The sequence below is a fragment of the Rhinopithecus bieti genome, unplaced genomic scaffold (assembly GCF_001698545.2).
Source record: "Rhinopithecus bieti isolate Rb0 unplaced genomic scaffold, ASM169854v2 scaffold_2439, whole genome shotgun sequence".
Classification (NCBI taxonomy): domain Eukaryota; kingdom Metazoa; phylum Chordata; class Mammalia; order Primates; family Cercopithecidae; genus Rhinopithecus; species Rhinopithecus bieti.
In genome coordinates, this window is record NW_016804232.1 from 2076241 (window position 1) to 2089736 (window position 13496).

The 13496-nt window shown below is 37.2% G+C and overlaps 1 protein-coding gene and 1 pseudogene across 4 annotated transcripts in view; one reads left to right on the top strand and one right to left on the bottom strand.

Annotated features, from left to right (window-relative positions):
* SUGCT (succinyl-CoA:glutarate-CoA transferase) overlaps positions 1-13496 on the top strand; it is a 732347-nt gene that overhangs the window by 269452 nt on the left and 449399 nt on the right. The window lies entirely within an intron of this gene.
* On the bottom strand, positions 691-1580 carry LOC108526583 (myeloid-derived growth factor pseudogene; annotated as a pseudogene). The gene has a single exon (XR_001884560.1). The product of XR_001884560.1 is annotated as a myeloid-derived growth factor pseudogene (transcript).

Below are 13496 nucleotides of genomic sequence, written 5' to 3' on the forward strand. Positions count from 1 at the left end.
TGGATTGCTTAAATGTATACTTTGAAGCATATACTTTTGGAGGATTTTGTGGAGGATTTTGTTTATAATATTTTGGCATGAAGTCTTCTTTTCCAAGGACATTGTTTGCCTATCTACTTGTTCAAATCTTATTTTGTATTTAACAATAAAATTTTACAACATAGAGGGTTTTGTTTGTTTGTTTAACCATTGTGAATAGCGGTTTTTTTCTGTTTTAATTTCTTGTTTTTGTTAGATATAAAATACTGGTTTTGCATATAGTGTATGTAGTCACCTTATGCAGTTCCCTTATGAATTTTAGTAGCTTTACTACTATTAAGCCAATTATTTTATTTTCTTATCCTTGTTTACTAGAACCTCAGAGCCCAATTTTGTATAATAATGATAATAAAGGGTCATTCTGATTTTAATGATGTTTTTCTTTATATATAAATACTATATTTATTTTATTCCAATCTGACTTGGAATTCTTATTAGAAAATATGGCTGCATTTTATCAAATTACTTTTAGTACCATTTATGAAATCATAGATATATAGAGCTATATAGAGATGTTTCTTTTTCTTTTTTCTTTTTTTTTTGCTTTTTAACCTTCTTATTTATTTAAATATGAAAAAACATTTAATCTCTTCCCAGTTCATCTGAAAGGCGGTCCGTCCCCTGGGTAAACACAGGAAAGCAGATCTGCAGGTTGGGGGGAGCATGGCTTCTTTCCCCAGCGTGGCCCCCGTGTTCCCCACCCTCTTTGTGCCCCGGATCTGCGATCCTGAGTCCAGAAGAGCTGACCAGGAAGTGGGGACTGGGAAGCTGTTGCGAGCCAGGAGGGCCCTGGGCCCTCTGTTCTCTGCCCCAGGGCTTCAGCCACCCTGCAAGTCCCTCCGGACAAGGCAACATCAGCCCAGGCAGAAAACTTAAGAGTCCCTCCTAGAAAACCAGTGATGTGCTGGCCTTTTCAGGGCCACAGGCCCCTTCAGCTTCACCAGAGATGAGAAGGTGCTGCCTGCAACAGGGCTACTGGTCACAGCTCAGTGCGTGATGACTTGGCCACAATCACCAGCTTGGACAGCTCGGCCTTGAAAGCCCTGGGCCTATGAGCCACTGCTGTTTTGGTCACTTCAAATTCCTCAGTTTTCAGGGGGACATCACCTTCCCTTTCAAGTGCGGCTTTAGAGTAGGCCATGGCGTACTCTATCTCAGTGCCTCGCACCTCCGCCTTGAACTGTGTGAAGTACAGATAGGACTTCCCCTGGGGCCTCCAGACGGTGCAGGTGAAGTGCTGGTGGTCTTCGCTGGTCCCCAGACTCATCTGCCATTGCTCATTGGTCCCTCCTTGAAAGACATAAGTGAACATACACGTATATTTGTCCCCCGGGCCCACGTTATGGGAGCAGGAGTGCACGACGCTGCTGGGCTGCACGTCAAACGCCACCGTCGTGGGCTCGGACACCGCCTCCGCCGGGCTCAGTGCCACGGCCCCTAGGAGCAGCGCAGCCCACAAGCTCGCGCCTACACCGTTCCACCCTCCGCTGGGCGCCGCCATGTTGGACAAGGATAGAGATGTTTCTTTAAGGTTTCAATGTAATGAATTTGTCATTATGTTTATTGGTCATCTTTGGCTTTCTGAAATAAACCATACCCGATGACAATGCATTACTCTTTGGAAATCTTGCAAATATTGATTTAATTTGATAGTATTTTATTGACATCGTCTGCACATATATTTTCCAGTGAAATTGGACTATAATTTTCTGTTTTGAACTTTATTACATCTGGCTAGTTTAAAATTTAAAATCAAATTAGGAGGCTTTCTATTTTTAAATATAATCTGGAATAATTTAAATTTCATTGAAATTATACATCTTTCAAAAGTTGGATAATTCAGCTGTAAGTCTATCTGGAACTAGTGCCTTTGAAAAACAAGGCTTTAATTACCTTGATAATCTACATTATTAGTGGTTTGTATATTCATTTTCTCTATTTTTATCAGTTTTGGTAATTTGTATTTTCCTAGAGAATTATCCACTAATGCTAGGTTTCAAATATGTCATCATAGACTTGCAGATAATATTTTCATAAAATTTTCTAACTCTGTATCTGGTATATCTGTTTTTATTTTCTGCTTGCCTTTCTTATTCTTTCTCTTTTTTCCTTATCAGACTTGTGAGAATTTTTGCATTTTATTCACTGTCGCAGAGTGAATTTTTGAATTCGTAGATCATATATTTCAGCTTTTTTCTTTGTTAATTTCTACATTCTGTTTTCTTTTGGTTTATTTTGTAGCTTATCTTTAAAATTTTAAAAATGTTTGCTTGCTTCCATTCAGTTTTTCTTTTTTAATAATGATTTTTCAGGGTATACACTTTTCTATAAGCAAGACTTTATCCTAATGGTTGGGGTATGAAGTAGTCTCTTTTTTATTGTCTTGTAGATCCTTAGTAATAGCAGTTTTCTTTTGTTTTCAGACCTAAGGATTATTTAGGAAAATATTTAGCAATTCCCAAATAGTTAGCTTTATTTTTGTGAACATTTTGTGCTTTTAAAATTTATTGCTTTATCAGAAGATGTGATCCATATGATTTTCCATGTGTTGAATTTAAGCATATTTTTTGTTCAAGTGCATGATTTAATTAAAAAAGTTCTATGGACCTGAATAAAATATTTCTTATTTCATAATATGTATAATTATATTTATGTATCTATATAAAATCTTGTTTCTGACTGTATTATTCATGTTTTCTATTAATTATATTATTAAATTTTTTCATGTGCTTACATATTTTTAATGTACTAGCTATATGGTATTTTTTGAAACATGGGTATGAATCTCTTTGTCAATGATTGTTTTGTTAATTTCTCATTACATTTTATTAGTTTTGCTTTATTACATTTACATTTAATTTCTGTTATTTTGCTTTAACATTATTTAACTTTTACATTATATATGATGCAGCATAGAAAAACAATACATGTGATAAATATTATATATTTCACATGAGTGGAAGCTTCATGTGATGTCAACTGTCTTCAGACAGATGTGTAGGATTTTTTTAATACAGCCCTAACTTTTTACACATCTTTTGATATTCAAACAGGATAAGTTCTTTTTTTGTTAGGTTTTTGAATTTTACATCTCTGTGAAATAGTTTCTTTTTATTAGCTTTAAAAGAGCTGCACTAATTGTTCAATAGACACTACGTCAGCAGTTATTGTGTTTCTGATTGTTTGATTGCAAGGAGCAAGAGTCCTTCAGTAAAAGGAGGTTTACTGTAAGGATTCAGATGGGAAATCTCAGGAACGATGTTTTTTCTAGGAAAGGGTCTCCCTGCCCTCTGCTTCTCCTTGATTGGGTGATGTAATCTGCATTTAGCAGCTACTCAGTGAAGTTTTTGTCCCTTCATTATTTTGGGTTGCATGGATTGTTGCCTTGCCATGTTCCTGATTCACCCTCACTGCACATTTCTATTACCAGCTTTACATTAAATGGCTGAGTCTTTCCTTTTCCCAACACCAACTATTTGCGAGAATAATGAGTTTGTACCAGCTCAAATATTAGTCAGGCACAGGCTAACTGGCTGGCCTGCAGATGAGCAGACATTGATCAGGTCCCTCTGTCTTAGCTCCTACCAACTGCAACAAGAGGGAGTCATGTGGTAGAGGAGTAAGCCACTTGGGCTGCAGGGGTTCTCAGCAGGCCCATTACAAGTGGAGTGTGGCCTGGACAGGCAGTGACAGCTTCTCCCCTGTAATCCACTGGTTGCCAAGAAGGTCTTTAAATGAAGAGAATCATCTTTTCAGGTTTTCTCATTTGCAAAACAGAGGAAATGACATTTTTCCTCTGCCCTGTCAGTGTTGGGCAGCTTAATTCTAGGATAGAGAAAATAAGTAAAAATGCCATATTAAACACCATAGTTCATAAACCGTAACGTGTTTGTAACCAGCATTTCAGTATTCATCAAGGTCTTGAAATGATGCATTCTTCTTTTCTTTACTCTCTGCCTACAGTAGAGTGCTGTACATGTATTTGGAAATTGTGATGGCATTAAATATAGCTTTAAAGAAGAAATTTGATATAAAGTATGTTACATGAGTTTTTTGTTGTAATGAGATGCAGCAGAATCATAAAAATATGTGCTCATTTATGAGGCGGTGAATTCCTGTTGCATGGAACAAAAGGCAAAGTTCGTGTTTACATATTGTAAACGGATCTTGTAAATGGATAGTTCTTCATGGGTTTCATTGATTGAATTTCTTCGGCTGATGACAGAGTTACCAAAAAGTAGTGCAATGAGAGATCTGATACTAGGAATTCAATTTTTTTCTTGTTCTTAATTAACCACATCCACTTCTGTATATTACTGGCCAACTCTAAGCCTAGACAAAATCCCCAATATACTCATGAATCACTTGATTCATTACTGAAAAGGGGAAAAATAATTTTGGTTTGAATTAGAAGGAAATGAAGGAGAGTTCTAATTATTACTCAGTAAAAGCTACTTTCCTCATTTATTTATTTCTTTATTTTTTTCTGGCTACAAAGCTATACAAAGTTCAGTCTGCAGTTTGGGTAGCTCACTCTCCATATTTTCTTCTTCTTTGGTATCTGTGGGAGGAAAGAATGAATTCGTTCAAGAGCATGCTCATCTCTGTGAAGCTGTAGTTCAGGTCCACTGTTGAGGTCCACTGTTAAGAGGCATTGTTTGGAGGGAAGAGGGAATAAGATCCCAGAGATGGTGGGGGAAAGCCTGGTTCTATTCATTGACTTGGAGTGTATCTCTGACACATAGCCTAACCTGCTTCTTTGTTTTGTCTGCAACATCACAATAATGGTTAATCAAAAGAAAAAACTTTATTGTTCAGTGCTTCTGTCATGTGAAGCACTGTGCTAAGCAGCCTGCATGTATTGTCTCCTATGCATTTTGCAGAAGTGCTGTGAGGTACCATGGATGATATGTAGCTGGCAAGTTACAGAAACAGGAACCTGGGCTCCAAACCATGTGCTTTTTCTCCCTGTGACTGGTTATAGTTTCAGGAGGGAAAACAGAAAATCTGAATCAACACTTACTGTGTGGTAAGTGTTGGAGCTGAGATACTGCAGGCTGCTGTGTGAGTACATGGGTGAGAGAGAAGAGGAGAACATTAGGAATACCAGCAGCTGGGTGATTTTTGAAGTGTGAGAATGAGTTGATAAAGGAAGAAAGTATCAAAGGCACGTTGGGGTATGTTGCTGTTACTAGTTGCAGTGGAAGTGTCTTGAGAGTGGCAATGGAAAAGTAAGGTTTGCGAAATAGATCATATTATGCAAGTTGCTTTTAAGGAAGAGTATGTAGTAGTCTTTTTTGTTTTTTTGAGACAGAATCTTACTCTGTTTCCCAGGCTAGAGTGCCTTGCTGTGCTTTGGGCTCACTGCAACCTCTGTCTCCTGGGTTCAAGTGATCCTCCTGCTTCATCCTCCTGAGTAGCTGGGATTACAGGTGCCCACCACCATGCCCGGCTAATTTTTGTATTTTTAGTAGAGACGAGGTTTCACCATGTTGGCCAGTCTGGCCTCAAACTCCTGACCTCAGATGATTCACCTGACTCGGCCTCCCAAAGTGCTGGGATTACAGGCGTGAGCCACTGTGCCTGGCCAGGAAGAGTGTGTTTTAAGGAAGACTAAGTGCTGTGGGAGATTGTCTTGCTGGCTCTTTGTGCTGCTGTGGTTTATATCTCCATTTCCATGGACACATGATCCTACCTTATTTTCACTTGTCTGGACAACTATACAAGCTGCACCCCAGGATACCACACACACACACACGCACACGCACATATACACACACACACACACATATACACTCTTGAAGCTGGAAGTAGAGCATTGATAAGATCTCTTCTCTGCTCACCAAGTTTGTAGAGCCTTTCTATGGTTTATTGATTAAAGCCCACCTTCTTTATCATGGATGCTATTAAGGTTCCACCCCACTTTTCCAACTGTGTTTCCAATATTTCCCTTGACCTACCCTGTATTTTTATCCAATCCACTTGTTCTTGTTCCCACCCTGTGCCTTTATTTATGTAGTTCTCTCATGGAATCCCCGGGGTTCTTTACCTTGCCACATATTTGGATCTGCAAAATCTGCCTTGTCAGGCCTAGTGAGAACTGTGACGGCTGCTTCTTAACCCACTACTGAGACCACTGGCACCCTTCAGAGGTCTTGAACTACTGCTTTTTCAGTTCTGGGGACTTTCCTAGCCTCTACCTTCTACTTCCACTTTTACTCATCTAGTTTTCCAAGTCTCCATGTTGCTGTCAAGTTCCTGGAGATCTGTTACTGGGGTTTGCATTGTTTTCTCCTCAATACCCCACCTCTTGCCTCATTAGCATTTGCACTGAGAGGCCTCAGGACCAGTGGCTCCTGACTTCTGTGTCCCGGACAGCCTCCTGGATACTTCATTATAATCCAAGCTTAGCATCCCGTTTGACTTCTAATTTGCAAGGATGATTGGTCCGAATTCCATGAGTTTCTTGATTTATTTTGCCATTTATCCCTTCAACAAATGTTTATTAATTACCTACTTTGTGTCAGACTCTGGAGGCACAGTGGTGAGTCATACGGTGGGCCTGGCCCCTGCTGTTTGTTAAACATGCTGTCTATGGAAAGAGACCAATTTGCAACCAATCTAAGTAAATGTTAAGACTGGTAGAGAGTGTGATGCCATGACTGCTTACCAGTGGGAGATGGGACCTAACTAAGGTGGTAAAAAAGTGCTTCCTTGAGAAGTCTCCAGTGCTGATACTTGTAATCACTCTTAGGACTGTGCACTCACTGATACTTATCACCTGGTAAGACTGTGCACTAGCTCTGAGCTGTGGTTCATCCACAGCAGGTCCTTCTGAACAGTTCTCAGAGATCTGTGACCTTCTAGCTTTGGGCCATTTACCTTGCCCCAACTCTTTCCCTTAGGTGTTAAGACATTAGTGATGTTTTGGTGATTTGGTGTCTAACATTTTCCCTCTAATATCTACCCCTTAATGTCATTTGTCCCCAGATCAAGTCCAGGCCTACGTGTTTCAAGGGACTGTTTGTACCTTTTTTTTTTTTTTTTTTTTTTTTTATCTCCAAAATCTTGTGGAACACAATTAAGATGGATTTAAAGGCTTCTAAATCAGTCTTCAATTTATAATGTAAGCTAAGTGCAATGTGGTGGGGGTGGGGTGGGGTGGAATTCTGTTGTGTGGTCCTGTGTTTATATGTTGGCAGTATTTTGTCAGTATTTAGAATGGTGTGTAATTAAATTTTTAACAAAACAATTATTTATTGACTAGCATTTTTGAGTCGTTGGTAGTGAGGCAATCACTGCTAAAAGTTACCATTCATATTATTTCATTTAATCCTATGGAAAATCTCAATATATCTTCCATGGAATCTTGTATAAAAATTTTCTTGGTCGTTTTACAATTTGGCCAATGCCTTCTCATCCAGCCTCATTTCCCACTATCTTTCAATCCTTTTGTCTGGCATTGTATATGCCACATGTTTACAAATGTTTTTCTCCTTTACTTAGAATGCATTCTTTTATCTTCACATCAGAATCCTAAATTTGTAGTTTTTACACTTTCCAGGACATTTCAGGCAATCTGTATACAATGTAACCTTTGTATAAATAAAGTAGACCCTCAATGAATATTTGTTGAATTAAACATCAGGTGTGTTGGGTAGATTTGCTAATTTATCACATTTAAACTAAGCAGATGTTTTGTAATAGCCACGTAATTACTGTGATTTGATTTGCTACTCTTTATCCTTGCCATTTTAGAGAATTAACCAGTTGTCCAAAAAAAAAAATATATATATATATATATATATAATCACTAAGATGAATAAGGAGGCTGAGGAGTTCCGATCCACATTTCAGAGGAGTGCTGCTGTGGAGTTCTAGTCCAAAACCAAGGAGAACTGACATGTAGTTTTAATATGGATCCAAAGGCCTGAGAATCAGGAGAGCTATTGGTGTGAGTTCTAATCTGAGAGCTGACCAACTTGAGACNGTAATTACTGTGATTTGATTTGCTACTCTTTATCCTTGCCATTTTAGAGAATTAACCAGTTGTCAAAAAAAAAAAAATATATATATATATATATATATAATCACTAAGAATCTCTACTACTTCATTTTGAGAAATGTTTCATGATTTAATAATACTTATCTTTAAATAAAGCAAGTTTCAGAAAAACTAAGTGCTACTTGCTCATAGATGCTGAGTGGTATGAATGAATGGATCCTATGAGATAGGTTCTATATAATTTTATTATCAGTTTCAAAATGAGATGCCTGAGGCACAGAGAAGTTAAATAGCTTGCCTGGGTGACGGAAACTATCAGTTGGCAGAACTGACACCTTAACCTATGTGGCTTCAACTTCTGGCCTATATTCCCATATCTGCTAACAGTTATCAGAGGTATAATTTTAAATGGAGTCTCATTTCATATTTAATTTCATTATTAGTTTTAGGACCTCACCCTTTTAGGAATAGCTGGACTCCCAAATACTGTGATTGGTGTCTGTGGAAAGATGTTACTGCTGATGCGTGTCGTATTCACTAAGAAAGTACATGTCAAACTGAAATCATAGACTATTTTATAGGAAGAGATGTGACTAAATTTATTTGGCAACAAATCCCAAAACATATTTATCAATTTAAGTAACCAAAAGCTATTATATAACTTTGCTTTACAGTACCTGTTCCTCAAAATAATTTTTAAAATCTTCTTCCAAATGGTCAGCCATTGCTTTCCCTTTCTTTTCACTTAAAAAAAAAAAATGTTACTAAGAACACATTTGCCAGATTTCACTTAATTGCATTTTTATGGTCCAGTCATTAACCTACTGAAAAAAAAAGCAGCTTAAATGGAAACATTGACATAAACCTCGTTACACTGGCTCCAATGTGTTGCTATCATAAACTATCCATCTTCTATATGTGTATGTTTTCATAGGATACTATTGAAAAGGTAATGGAAAATTAATGTTGCAATGGAGAATTTGATTCTGTATATAAATTTTTTAACACACCAACACACTGTATGTTTACAACATCAAGGGGTTTATTTGGAATTAAGGTTTATCGTAAACTTTATGATATTTAAAACACATTACAACTGGCCGTATATTATTTCTGGTCCCCATTTTCAAGTTTTTCTCATTTTTTGACAAACTATTTGTTATATGTCTCTCTTTGGACTGATAACAGACAACTGATAATCATTTTCAATAAGAAAAAAAAGTTTTAGGATCTCAAAGTGGTCAATCTATCATACTTTCCCCTGTAAATTATTTTTTGGCATTTATATTTTAAGGCATGCTCTGCCTTAAAGTGTAGTTTAAGGTTGGATAGTTCCTCAAATGTTAGAAACAGTTGAGTCCAAGATAATCATTTAAAATCATTTAAATAAGCCCTATTCTTATTATTAGATTCACTGTTTTCAGCACAGATACTTACTTATGTAGTTTTCATAAAGAGAGGGTATAGGGAACTGAAGAATTGAGATGGTGACAGAAGTATTGGAATATATCAGTGCCTGGAAGGCCATTTCTTTTTGCACACACTTGATATGTGTGTAGGTGTGTGGAAAGCAGAAGAATTTTATGATTTATTTGAAATTCTATAAGCACTGCCTGAATAATCTAAGAATCCTAGATATCTATTTGTGAAACATGATAATAAATGATTACTTTTCTTCTGGATCTTGAGCTTCTACCAGATTTTAGGTGATTTGGAGGTAAGGGTTTGTGAGCATTGATCTTTTTAAGCTGTGTAACTCTAGGCAAGTCACTTAACTTCTATGTGTTTCAGTTTCCATACCTATAAAATAATTCCTAGCCGATGAAGTTGCCACGAGACTCGAATGGGTTATCAGGTAATAATGAATTATTATTTAAATAGTGAGTAGATTTACTTTAAGATGTTTTGGAGGCAAAATGGCAGAGCAGAGTTTGACAGACTTAGGTTCTTATCCTGGTTTCTTAGTTAACAGTTGTTTAAGTAAGCTACCATTCTCTCTGAAGATTGGTTTTTTAATGAGGAAAGTGTGATAATTATACATATTTTGCAGACTTGTTGAAGAATACGAGTATGTATGTAAATTGCCAAGCATAGAGTCAGACCCAATGGTAGGTACTCAATGAATGGGAGCTATTGTAATTATTTACAAAAAAACACAGTAATAGAGTGGGTACCTAAGGACCCCATGTCTTTATAAAATAGCATTACTTTACCCAATAACATAAAGAAAAAAGTCAGTGTTCTCAGAAACTCATGTAGTTGAACATTTCTCTCAGCCAAAAGAAATATATTACAGTGTAAGTGGTTGTAAATGCTATGTTCTATTTATACATGATGAAGGTGTTGTGAACTGTGGAGCCACATTTAAATATCATGTGTGTGTGAGGGCCTTCTTGTTTCTTACCTTATAAAATGTCCTCATTTTAAATGTCTCTAAGAGTGTGTAAACATGGCCCCAAACACTCATAATAAAATAAGCAAGATCTTCTATTCCAGACCATTTTCTTTCTTTTTTACTGTTTTATTACAATCCTCCTATCAGGATCTCATGTTTGATCTTGAAATCACAGAATTTTATAGCTGGAAGGGACTTGTCTAACACCTTAAATTTATGGATAAAAAAACCTGCCAGCTAACCAATTTAAGTGATTTGCTCAAGGCCGTATAGTAAGTTAGTGTCGGAATCCTGATTTCTTGTCTTCAAGTCCATAACATTTTGGGAAGAGAAATGAAAACCTGTTTCAGACACAATTAAGCTTTTCTGTTGTTTTTTTAAAACTTATGAGAGGTGGTGCTGGGGTCCTACAAAGTGACTCTCAGCATTCTGCTGAAAGGAAAGATTGGTGGGAAGCCTTAGTTGTGGGGATTCTTACTTGGTAACAGAGACTGCCCTTGTGGAATTACCTAGATGGAGCCATACACCATTGATAATGGATATTGTGATCTCAGGTATGTTCAGATAACAATTATCCAAGGATATCAGGTTAAACCAGAAAGACAGCATCTGGTGGGGTTCCAAGTAGTGGGAAAGCAGATTCAAAGTCAGATAAGCAATAGCACCTTAGTTCCAGGGAAGCCTTGTTAATGAATGCTTGGGGAAGTTGCTTATCTTTCAGTGCTTCTGTTTCCTCAACAGTAAATTTATAGTAATACATATATCTTATGGTTGTGCTGATGATCATGCAAAGTAATTGATAAAATGAATTTATTATGGTGTCTGGCACATATTTTAGTCACTTAATAACTTAAAGCTACCACTATAATTCCAGGTGATCAGTCTCTTCACAGTAAGAGACTTGTTACGGGAGATAAGCTCTCTTCCTTGAGAAAGGACTGAGAGAAGTTACTTGGTATTCAGAGTCTGAGCTCAGTCATCCACAATTTAGGATAACATTTTAGTCCAAACAACTCTTGGGGGTACTTACTGGAGAAACTGAGGCAGAAACCTCTCCCATGAAGGAGCCAACAAGGTAGATAATTGGTTTGATTGTAGCACAGAGACTATTATGATTTATGGTGTGTGCATGTCGGCTGGATATATCTCAGACTTACCAGGCTCCAAGACAAATTTCAGTGACTCTATCCTGATTAGATTCAACATTCACCAGTGGCCTTTCATTCTGGAATCTTTTAGAGAGATGACTTATTCTCTATGTTCTCAAGTAATTAAAAACTACTTCCAGGAAGAGAAGCTACGTAGAGGCTGATTTTAATTTAAAATAAAGCACCTCTTCAGATGAGCAGAAATATCTGTTTAAGAACTTGGTTACTTTGGATGATATTGACTTTTACATTACTGAAGGTGTTTCCATAGATGGAGGACAGGCACACTGTGGGGATTCTGGAATTGGATCTCAGGCCCTTAAGGTTTTATAACACTATGGAATCTCTGGGTTTATGATAAGTGAAAGTTAATGGATATAGTTGGGGATAAAGTATGAGTAGAAGGTATAGAAGTAGAAAAGAATATATATATTTTAGGAATGGCACATTTAATTTATTATCTTTTAATTTTTAATTTTTTTTTAAGAGACAGGGTCTTGCTCTGTCACCCAAGCCGTAGTGCAGTGTTGCAATCATAAGTTACTGTAACCTCAAACTGCAGGACTCTAGCAATCCTCCTGCCTCATCCTTCTGACTTGTTAACTTGTTAGAATTACAAGCATGCAGCTAATTTTTAAACATTTTTTTTTAAGAGACAAAGTCTCTACCCTATTGACCAGGCTGGTCTTGAACTACTGACGTCAATTGATCCTCCTTCCTCAGCCTCCTAAAGCATTGAGATTACAGACATGAGCCATACAACACAGCCAAGAATAGCACATTTTAAATTTTGATTGAGACATGTATGTCTAGGAATTTTAAGCAGTGAGATTGGACAGGCTAATCAGGATTAAACCGTGGGGAGTTCCAAATGTCTGGTTAGGGGATTTGGGTTTATTTTATGAAAACAAGTGGTAATAATTATGATCCTCTACGGATAATTATCACAAAGTTCTATAAGATGGTCACTATTTATATATTATAGAAGACATAACTAAAGTTCTGTGACTCGTCTAGGGTCACACTGCTAAGTAAGTGGCAATACTGGGATTCAGACTCAGCTCTGTCCGACTTCAAAGTCAATGTCATTTCCCCCTTAACATAGTGTGGACATTGTATATTCTGTTTATTTTTCAGTGATTACTTTAAAAAACTTTAACTGTTAAATAGTTAAGTCTTTATGTTCCTTTCAAACATTATGAGCAATGTGAACTCCACTCATTCCTCAGTTTGCATATTGTTGTTTTTCAGTGTTTAGTTCCACCTCGGTTTTTATTTTAACCTCATAACCAGTCATTGTAGTGTTTGGGTTCTCCGAGAAGCAGAAGACGCCAAGGCTGAATTACCCGTGCCGGGGACTCACTGGGAGGAATTCCTGTGGAGCAGGAATAGGCAGAGAGGCCTTCCAATTGTAATGCAGGATATGACATCTGGGAAGGGAGAGACAAAGAAGGAAGATGGGGAGTGATATGGTTTGGATATTTTGTTTCATGACCTAACATAATCTGGAGAATATTCCAGTGGTGCTTGAGAAGAATGCGTATTCTGATGCAGGGTAGGAGGCTCTCTATATATGCCTGTGAGGTACATTTATTCCATAGTATTCTTCAAGTCTTGTTTCCTCTTATCTATCTGAATGTTCTATTCGAGATTGAAAACAGGTTATTGAAATCTAGTATTATTGTGGTGTCCTCTTTATCTTCCTTTTGCTCCATCAGTGCTTGTTTCATATATTTTCATAATTGCTATATCTTCCTGATAAATTGACCCTTTGTCTCTTGTGACAGTTTCTGACTTAACATCTATTTTGCTGATGTAAGTATGGCTACCTCTGCCCTCTTTTAGTTGACATTTGCATGAAATTCCTTTTTTCATCCATTCACTTCCAGCCTATGTGTGTTCTTAAATT